This window comes from Canis aureus, chromosome X, assembly GCF_053574225.1.
Source record: "Canis aureus isolate CA01 chromosome X, VMU_Caureus_v.1.0, whole genome shotgun sequence".
NCBI lineage: Eukaryota > Metazoa > Chordata > Mammalia > Carnivora > Canidae > Canis > Canis aureus.
In genome coordinates, this window is record NC_135649.1 from 61,067,700 (window position 1) to 61,078,900 (window position 11,201).

The window sequence follows — 11,201 nt, forward strand, 5'->3', positions numbered from 1 at the left end:
CTATTTCGTTGAGTTCTGCTTGAATCTTTATTAACTCTCTTCATATACTGGGTGTAGGATCTATTTGCTGTTTTTTCTCTAGCTCCTTTAGGTGTAAGGTTAGCTTTTGTATTTGAGCTCTTTCCAGTTTTTGGATGGATGCTTGTATTGCGATGTATTTCCCCCTCAGGACTGCTTTTGCTGTATCCCAAAGATTTTGAACGGTTGTATCTTCATTCTCATTAGTTTACATGAATCTTTTTAATTCTTCTCTAATTTCCTGGTTGACCCTTTCATCTTTTAGCAGGATGATCCTTTACCTCCACGTGTTTGAAGTCCTTCCCACCTTCTTGTTGTGATTTAGTTCTAATTTCAAAGCATTATGGTCTGAGAATATGCAGGGGACAATCCCAATCTTTTGGTATTGGTTAAGACCTGATTTGTGACCCAGTATGTGGTCTATTCTGGAGAAAGTTCCATGTGCACTTGAGAAGCATGTGTATTCATTTGCATTTGGACATAAAATTCTGTAGATATCTGTAAAATCCATCTGGTCCAGTGTATCATTTAAAGCTCTTGTTTCTTTGGAGATGTTATGCTTACAAGACCTATCGAGGGTAGAAAGCACTAGATTGAAGTCACCAAGTATAAGTGTATTATTATCTAAGTATGTCTTAACTTTGATTATTAGTTGATTGATATATTTGGCAGCTCCCACATTCGGGGCATGTATAATGAGGATTATTAAGTCCTCTTGTTGGATAGATCCTTGAAGTATGATATAGTGTCCCTCTTCATCTCTCACTACAGTCTTCAGGATAAATTTTAGTTTATCTGATATAAGGATGGCTACCCTGCTTTCTTTTGAGGACCATTTGAATGGTAAATGGATCTCCACCCTTTTATTTTCAGGCTGTAGGTGTCCTTCTGTCTAAAATGAGTCTCTTGTAGACAGCAAATAGATGGGTCCTGCTTTTCCATCTAGTCTGAAACCCTGTGCCTTTTGATGGGGTCATTAAGGCCACTCACGTTCAGAGTTACCTTTGAAAGATATGAGTTTAGTGCCGTCATGATACCTACTCAGTCCCTGTTTGGGGGGAATGTTCCATTGGACTCCTTCTTAAAAGGGAATTTTAAGAGTCCCCCTTAAATTTTCTTGCAGAGCTGCTTTGGTGGTCACATATTCTTTCAGTTCTTTCCAGTCTTGGAAGTTCTTTATCTCTCCTTCTATTCTGAATGAGAACCTTGCTGGATAAAGTATTCTTGGCTGCATGTTTTTCTCATTTAGGACCCTGAATATATCCTGCCAGCCCTTTCTGGCCTGCCAGGTCTCTGTGGATTGGTCTGCTGTTAATCTGATATTCCTCCTCATATAAATTAGGGATTTCTTGTCTCTTGCTTCTTTAAGGATCTTCTCTTTATCTTTGGAATTTCAAGTTTCACTATTAAATGTTGAGGTGTTGAACGTTGTTTATTGATTTTAGGGGGGATCTCTCTATTTCCTGGATCCGAATACCTCTTTCCCTTCCCAGATTAGGAAAGTTTTCAGCTAGGATTTGTTCAAATACATATTCTGCACCTCTGTCCCTTTTGGCGCCCTCGGGAACCCCAATTAAACGTAGATTTTTCTTCCTTAGGCTGTCACTTATTTCCCTTAATCTATCCTCATGGTTTTTGTTTATCTCTTTTTTCCTCAGTTTCCCTCTTTGCCATCAACTTGTCTTCTATGTCACTCACTCGTTCTTCCACCTCGTTAACCTTCATCTCATTGTTAGGACCTCTAATTTGGATTGCATCTCATTTAATTGATTTTTAATTTCTGTCTGATTAGATCTAAATTCTTCCGTTACGAAGCCTCTTGATTCCTTTATGTTTTTTTTTTTTTCTAGAGCCACCAGTAGCTTTATTAATTGTGCTTTTGATTTGGCTTTCTGACATTGAATTGTAATCCAAATATTGTATTCCTGTGGGAGGGAGGACTGTTTCTGATTCTTTCTTTTGAGGTGAGATTTTCCTTCTAGTCATATTGCTCAGTGCAGAGTGGCCAAAAACAAGTTGTATTGGGAAAAGGAGTAAAAGAGAGTAGAGAAATAAGGAAAGAAAAAGAAAAAAAGAAGAAAAGAAAGAGAAAAAAAGAAAAAAAGAGAGAAGAAAAGAAAAAACGGGGAGGGAGCAACAGAAATCAAAAAACAAAAAATAAGGGGTGTATCCTCTTATTCTGTATACTGTAAGTCCCTCGACTTCCTATGCAACTTTCCAGTGCTGCTTGGTCAATAATTTGTTTTTCCCCTGTTGGTCTAGCTGGTCTTCTGTGGGAGCGGCCCTGCTGTGCTGATTTTCAGGTGTTAGCACTGGGGGAGCTCCTCAGCCCCCTGCCTGGTGCAGGGGTCAGTGAAAGATATTTAAGTTGTTTATCCGGTGAGGCCACTGTGAGGTTCAGTGAGGCCCCAGTAGCCACAACAACAGTGGTGGTGGCCAGCTCTGGAGCCCTGGAATCAGCTCCTGCAGTAACTACAGAGCTCTCAGCCTGCAGGGGCCTGGATGCTCCGGGGGCGGGGCCGCTGATCTGCTCAGCTTGCGGCAGGAGTGTCCTTGCTGTCCTGTGCCTTCCTAGCTTCTGCCTGTCCGGGGGCGGGGGGAGCGCCGGATCTTGGGATGTGTCCCCGGCGCCGGTGCTCCCGGGCCTGTGCTGTTGGATTCACACTCCTGGCCGCGCAGCCTGCTCCGCGCGGAGCCACCAACTGAACCGCCTCCAAGCTGCTCCCGGGGCCAGCCGTGTGCGCTGCAGCCCTTTCGGGAGCTCGGCTGCGGGGTGTGGCGCGCTCTCCCCGGGGCGCAGGTGTCTGTTAGTGTCCCCGGGAGCCTGAGGGCATCCCAGCCCCTCCTGGGGTTCTGCTTTAACTCCCTGGGAGCGCCTTTCCATCCGGGAAGATTGGTGAAGCTCCTGCTTCTCCGGGACGGGGCTCTCCTGTCCTGGGATCACTTGCCGTGGCCTTAGCCCGGGTCCTAGCATGTCCCCTCCCACTTGAATGCTTATTTCTTTATTTTTTTCCCCCGTCTTCCTACCTTGGTAGAAGCGCGAACTCTTCTCACTGTAGCATTCCAGCTGTTCCCTCTTTAAATCTCAACCCGAATTCGTAGATGTTCAGGATTATTTGAAGGTTATCTAGGTAATTTGGTGGGGACAGGTGACTTGGTGACCCTCCTCTTCAGCCATCTTGCCCCGCCCCGAAGTCTTATAACATAAATTGGTGATTGCCTAGGACTGGCCTTTGGATGGCAATTGAAAAAAACTGGTAATAGACATGGGATGTTATTGATACATAAGAAGATAAATATAAAATTTATTGTGTTGATGTTTGCACAACTCTGTGATTATACTATAAACCAATACTGCATGCAATTAACATAAGGGTGAATTCCACAACTTAACATATTTTTTTATTTAAGTACTTCTGTTTACCAAAATATTCCATTGAGGAAGTACAATAGCAAAGCTCAGAGAGGGAAAATATATATTTATATAGATATACAGATAGAAAATAGTATATATTTTTAAATATAAAATAGAAAATAGGGATCCCTGGGTGGCGCAGCGGTTTGGCGCCTGCCTTTGGCCCAGGGCGAGATCCTGGAGACCCAGGATCGAATCCCATATCAGGCTCCCGGTGCATGGAGCCTGCTTCTCCCTCTGCCTATGTCTCTGCCTCTCTCTCTCTCTCTCTCTGTATGACTATCATAAATAAAATAAAATAAAAGTTTAAAAAAAATAAAATAGAAAATAAAATAAAAATATTATACAAAATAGAATACATTATTTAAAATAGAAAATATTATATATTTGTATGGATACACAGATATATAGATATGACAAAGGACTTGTATACATAATATACTCATTTAATTTAATCAGAAAAGGACACACAACCCAATAGAAAACTGAGTAAAATTCTTGAATGATCAATTTATAAAAGAGAATAATTAAATGGCCAATTATAATAAATGGTACTCAACTTTTTCAGTTATCAGAGAAATGCAAATGACTTACTAATATATATTTTTTTAAACATACAGCATTTCATTAGTTTCAGATATACAATATAGTGATTCAATGATTCCTAAATCATCTGGTGCTCATCATGACAAGAGCACACTTTAATCCCCATCAATTATTTCACCTACTTCCCCCATCCAGTGGTCCCTCTAGTGACCATCAGCTTTTACTCAATAATTAAGAATTTGTTTCTTTGTCTCTCTTTTTTCCACTTTTGCTTATTTGTCTTTGTTAAATTCCACAAATGAGTGAAATAATGTGACATTTGTCTTTCTCTAACTGACTTATTTATTTCACTAAGCATTATGCTCCCTAGCTCCATCCATGTGATTGCAAGTTTCATTCTATTTATGCTATATATATATAATATATATAATATTGCACTGTGAATATATATATAGCATAAATAGAATGAATATATATATATATATCCACAGTGCAATATTATATATATAGCATAAATAGAATGAATATATATATATATATATATATATATATATAAGTATAGAAGATGTGATATATATATATATATATATATATCACATCTTCTTTATCCAGTCATCAATGGGTGGACATTTGGGTTGTTTCTAATAATATGGCTATTGAAAATAATTCTGCTATAAACATAGGGGTACGTGAGACACTAATATATTATTGCTAGAATGGCAAAATTAAGACTCAAAATACCACATGTTCCTGAAAATGTGGAGAACCTGGACTATCATACGCTGCTCAAGTATATGCTGGTATAATCACTTTATCTTTTTGACAGTATCAATGAATCTAAATATTTTAATTTCTATGACCCAAAGTTTCACAATAGATAATCCCAAAAGAAATACATACATGCATTCACCAGAAGTCATGTGCAAAAGTGTTCATCAGGGATCCTCTCAACATTTGTCTCACACCTGTATAACCCAAATAATCATTAAGTGTAGAAATGGATATTCTTTTCTTTATTCAATATACAGCAATAAGAATAAAGAAACCATTGCTGTATGCAACATGGAGCTCAGGAATGTGATGCTGGAAGAAAGAAGCCAAATACAAATGAAGTACACACTATACAACTTGTATAAAGATAAAAAATTAGAAGAAGTTACGGTCACAGAATGCAAGATAGTAATAACTCTAGAGGGTAATGAAGGATTTCTGAGGTGCTAAAAATATCCTACTTTTTAATCAGGGTATTGATTGCCTGGGTATGATTACTAAATGCTTTTCTACAATTTTTAGTAATATCACACCTCAAAGTAAGTTAAAAGTCAATTTTTTAAAATGATGCTTCACATAGAAGAAAACAGAATAATCCTTTACATTATGGAATCAATGTTAGTGCAGCATAATATCTACCTTATTTAATGATAAACCTTGGACTAAATATAAAGTACAAAACTGAATTTACAAAATATGTGTTAGCCATTCAATTCAGTTTCATAAGTATATATTGTTTACAGCAAGAAAATAAGGTATGATAAAGAGATACAATTATAGAATAAAGCACTTAGGAGTACAAAAATATATTTATATATAATTTTAATTTTTGCATGTTGCTTTCCAGGATTCTGAACACCATTTGATGAAAAGACTTTCTTTTTTCCATTGCGTATTCTTCCCTGCTGCACTGTAGATTAATTGACAATATAGTTGTGGTCTCATTTCTGGGTTTTCCATTTTGTTCTATTGATCCATATGCTCATTTTTGTGTCACTACCATACTGTTTTGATCACTACAGCTTTGTAATATAAATTGAAGTCAGGAATTGTGATGTCTCCAGCTTTACTTTCCTTTTTCAAGGTTTCTTTGATTATTGGGGGTCTTTTTTGGTTCCATACAAATGTTAGGACTGTTTTTTCTAGTTCTATGAATTACATTGTTTTTTTATAGGAATTGCATTATATGTATTTATAGCTTTGTGTAGTATAGACATTTTAACAATATTTGTTCTTCCAATCCAGGTGCACAGATGGTGTTTCCATTTCTTTGCCATTTTCAGATGTGTTTTATAATTTTCAGAGTACATATCTTTTAACTCTTTGATGAGATTTATTCCTCGGTATCTTATGGTTTCCGGTGCATTTGTAAATGGGATGCATTGCTTAATTTGTCTTTCTGCTGCTTTGTTATTGACATAGAGATATGTAACAGATTTCTGTATGTTGAGTTTGTTTCCTGTGATTTAGCTGAATTTGTTTAGTTGTAGCAGTTTTTTGGTGGAGTCCCGTCATCTGCAAAAAATGAAAGTTCGACTACTTCCTGCAGATTTGGATGCCTTTTATTTCTTTTTGCTGTCTGATTGCTGTGTCTGAGATTTCCAGTACCATGTTAAATAATCGTGATGTGAGTGAACATCCGGTCTTGTCTCTAACCATAGAGGAAAAGCTGTTTTTCCCCATTGAGGATATTAGCTGTGAGTTTTTCGTATACCATTTTTATTATGTTGAGGTATGTTCCCTCTAAAACAACTTTGTTGACTGTTTTTATCATGAATGAATGTTGTACTTGTCAAATATATTTACCACAGCTATTGAAACAATCATATGGTTCTTTTCCTTTCTTTTATTAATGTGATATATCACACCCACTGATTTCTGAATATTGAATCACCCCTGCAACACAGGAATAAATCCCAAGTGATAAGGGCAAATTATTTTTTTTACATTTTTTTATTTTTAATTCTAGTTAGTTGATATACAGTGTAATATTAATTTCCAGTGTACAATATAACAATTAAACACTTCCATACAATATAATACCTGGTGCTCATCACATCAATGTATTCCTTAATCTCCATTGCTTATTTAACCCATTCTTCCACACATCTCCCTTCTGGTAATCAACAGTATTTTATTTATTTATTTATTTATTTATTTATTTATTTATTTATTTATTTTCTATATTTAAAGTCTATTTCTTAGTTTGCCCCTCTCTCTTTTTTTTCCTTACTCATTTGATTTTTTTCTTAGATTCCACATCAAGTGAAATCATTTTACATTTCTCTTTCTCTACTGAATTATTTTTTTAGCATAATACTCTGTAGCTACATTAAGGTTGCAGCAAATAGCAAGATTTATTTTTATGGCTGATTATATATATATATATATATATATATATATATATATATATCTTCAAAATCCATTCATCAGTCAATGGACATTCGGTCTGTAATTTGGCTATTGTAGATAATGCTGTTATAAACGACATGGTGTGTGTAGAGCTTAGAATTAATATTTTTGTATTCTTTGGGTAAATAAAGAAATATAATTCCTGGCTTGTAGGGTAGTTATATTTTTAACTGTTAGAGGAACCTCCATATCGTATGTTTTCCAGGGTGGCTGCATCAGTTTTCATTCCCACCAACAAACAAGTTTCTCCACCATACACAAAGATAACTTCAAAATGGTTGAAAGACCTGAATGTAACACCTAAAACTATAAAATTCCTAGAATAAAACATAGTAATTTGTTTGACATTGGCCATAGAAAACTATTTATGGACAGTAATTTCTTTACATTGGCCATAGAAAACATGTCTAGACATGTCTCTTGAGGCAAGGAAAATGAACGGAAAAATAAACTATTGGGACTACATCAGAATAAAAAGCTTCTGCACAGCAAACCAATTTAAAAAACCCTAAAAGATGACCTATGGAATGGGAGAAGATATTTGCAAATGACATAGCTGATAAAAGTTTAGTATTCAAAACCAATAAAGCAATTATCAAACTCATAATCCAATAAGCAAATTATCCAGTTAATAAATGGACAGATGACATTAATAGAAATTATTCCTAAGAAGAAATCAAGATGGCTAAAAGACACATGGAAAAATGCTGAACATCACTGATCATTGGGGAAATGCAAACAGAAACTTTAAATAAAAGATACAAATCATATGATTTTCTCAGTAGATGCAATCATTTGATAAAGTAGAGCATCAATTCTTGAGAAAAACTCTCAAAAAAGTAGGGATAGAGGGAACATACCTCAGCATCATAAAGACCATATACAAAAGACTCACAGCTAATATCATTCTCAGTGGGGAAAAACAAAACTTTACCTTTGTGGTCAGGAATAAGACAGGGATGTCCATTCTCACCACTAGTATTTAAATGTAGTACTAGAATCCTAGCCAGACCAATCAGACAAGAAAAAGAAAGAAAATGCATCCAAATCTTCAAGGAAGAAGTCAAGTTTCACTATTCACAAACACATGACATCCTATGTAGAAAACCTGAAAGGCTTCACTGCAAAATTTCTAGAACTGATGTGCAAATTCAGTAAAGTCACAAGAATATAATCAACACGCAGAAATCTGTTGGGTTTCTATACACCAATAACAAAGAAGCAAAAAAGAAATCAAATGATTGATCCCATTTACAGTTGGACCAAAAACCATAAGATATCAAAGAACAAGCTTAACCAAAGTGGTAAAAGATGTATACTATGAAAATATTGATCCCTTATGATAGAAATTGAAGAGGACAAAAAGAAATGGAAAAACATTCCATTCTCATGTATTGGAAGAAAAAATATTACTAAAAATGTCTATATTACCCAAATCAATCAACACATAAATGTAATCCTTATAAAAAATATCACCAGCATTTTGAACAAAGCTAGACCAAACATTTCTAAAACTTGTGTGGAACCACAAAAGTCTCCAAATAGTCAAGGTAATCTTGAAAAAGAAAAGCAAAAGTGGAGACATAATACTTCTGGACTTCAAGCTATATAATGAAGCTGTAGTGATAAAGACAATATGGCACTGGCACAAAAACAGACACAAAGGTCTATGGAGCAGTATAGAAAACCTAGAAATGGGACTCATAAGTATATGGTCAACTAATCTTTGACAAAGCAGGAAAGAATGTCCAATAAAAAGAAGTCTCTTCAACAAATGGTGTTGGAAAAACTGGACAGTAACATGCAAAAAATGGAACTGGATCACTTTCTTACACCATACACAAAAATAAATTCAAAATGGATGGAAGACCTAACTGTGAGACAGGAAACCTTCGAATTTTAGAGGAGAACACAGTTAGCAACCTCCTTTACATCAGCTATAGCAACCTCTTATTAGACATGCCTACAGAGGCAAGGGAAACAAAAGTAAAAATGAATTGAGACTTCTTCAAATTAAAACTTGTGCAGAGGTGCCTGGGTGGTGCAATCAGTTAAACATCTGACTCTTGGTTTTGGCTCAGGTTGTGATCTTCAGTTGAGAGATCGAGACTGACATTGGGCTGAGCACTCAGCATGGAGTCTGTTTAAGACTCTCTCTCTTTTCCCCCTCCCCCTATTCTGACTTTCTCTCTTGTTCTCTCTAAAATAAATAGATAATTAATTTAAAAATCCTTTAAAAAGCTTGTGAACAGCAAATGAAATGCACAAAAAAATTAAACTATGAGACAAATTAGAGAATGGGAGAAGATACTTGCAAGTGACATATCTGATAAAGGGTTAGTATGCAAAATCTATAAAGAACTTATCAAACTCAACACCCCAAAACCACATAATCCAGTCAAGAAATGGGCAGAAGACATGCATAGACACATTTCTAAAGAAAACATGGGGATGTCTAACAGACACATGAAAAAAAAATGCTCAATATCACTCATCATCAGGGAAATACAAGTCAAAAATACAATGTGATACCACCTCACACTTGTAAGAATAACTAAAATTGATAACATAGGAAACAACAGATGTTGGTGAGGATGCAGAGAAATGGAAACCATCTTATATTGTTGGTGGGAATACAGATTGGTATTCCCAGAGAAACCACTCTGGAAAAGGAGGTTCCTCAGAATTTTAAAAATATAACTATCCTATGACCCAGCAATTCCACTACTAGGTATTTTTTTTCAAAATACAAAATACAAAAAAGATACTGATTCAAAGGGCACACTCACCCCAACATTTATGGCAGCATTATCAACAATAGCCAGAATATGGAAAGAGACCAAATGTCCATCAGCTGACAAATGGATAAAGAAGATGTGGTATGTACACATACAATATAATATTACCAAGGCATCAAAGAGAATTAAATCTTGCTATTTGCAGTGATGTGGATGGAGCTAGAGTGCATTATGCTCAGTGAAATATGTCAGAGAAACACAATACCATATGATTTCACTCATATGTAAAATTTAAGAAAAAAATCACGTAAACATATGTGAAGGGGCAAAAAGGAGAAGAAGACAAACTATAAGAGACTCTTTTTTTTTATTTATGATAGTCACAGAGAGAGAGAGAGAGAGAGAGAGAGAGAGAGAGGCAGAGACACAGGCAGAGGGAGAAGCAGGCTCCATGCACCAGGAGCCTGATGTGGGATTCGATCCCGGGTCTCCAGGATCGCGCCCTGGGCCAAAGGCAGGCGCCAAACCGCAGCGCCACCCAGGGATCCCGAGACTCTTAATTATAGAGAACAACCTGAGGGTTGCTGGAGGGAGGTGGGTGGAGACTGGGCTAAATGGGTGATGGATATTAAAGAAGGCAATTGTGATGAACACTAGGTGTTATATGCAAGTCATGGATCATTAAATTGCACTCCTGAAACTAATATTACAGTATATGTTAGCTAAAATTTAAATAAGAACTCGAAATATAAAGAGAACATTTTAAATAAAATAAAACGCAAAAATAAAAACCACAATGTGATATCACCACACACCTGTCAGAATGTCTAAAATCAACAACACAGGAAACAACAGGTGTTGGTGAGGATGTGGAAAAAGGATAACCCTCTTGCACTGTTGGTGGGAATGCAAACTTCTGCAATCACACTGGAAAACAGTATGGTATAAAGGTTTCTTAAGATGTTAAAAATGGAACTATCATATGATCCAGCAATTGCACTACTAGGTATTTACCCAAAGAATACAAAATACTATTCAAAGAGATATATGCATCCTGATTTTTAGAGCAGCATTATCTACAGTGCCATATTATATAAACAGAACAGTTGTCCATTAACTGATGAATAGGTAAGGAAGATGTGATTATATATATTTATATTTATATCTATATCTATATCTATATATATAGTAGAATATTCCTCAGCCATAAAAATAATTATACCTTATTATTTGTAACAACATGGTGGAGGTAGAGCGTATAATGATAACTGAAATAAGTAAGTCTGAGAAAGATAAATAAC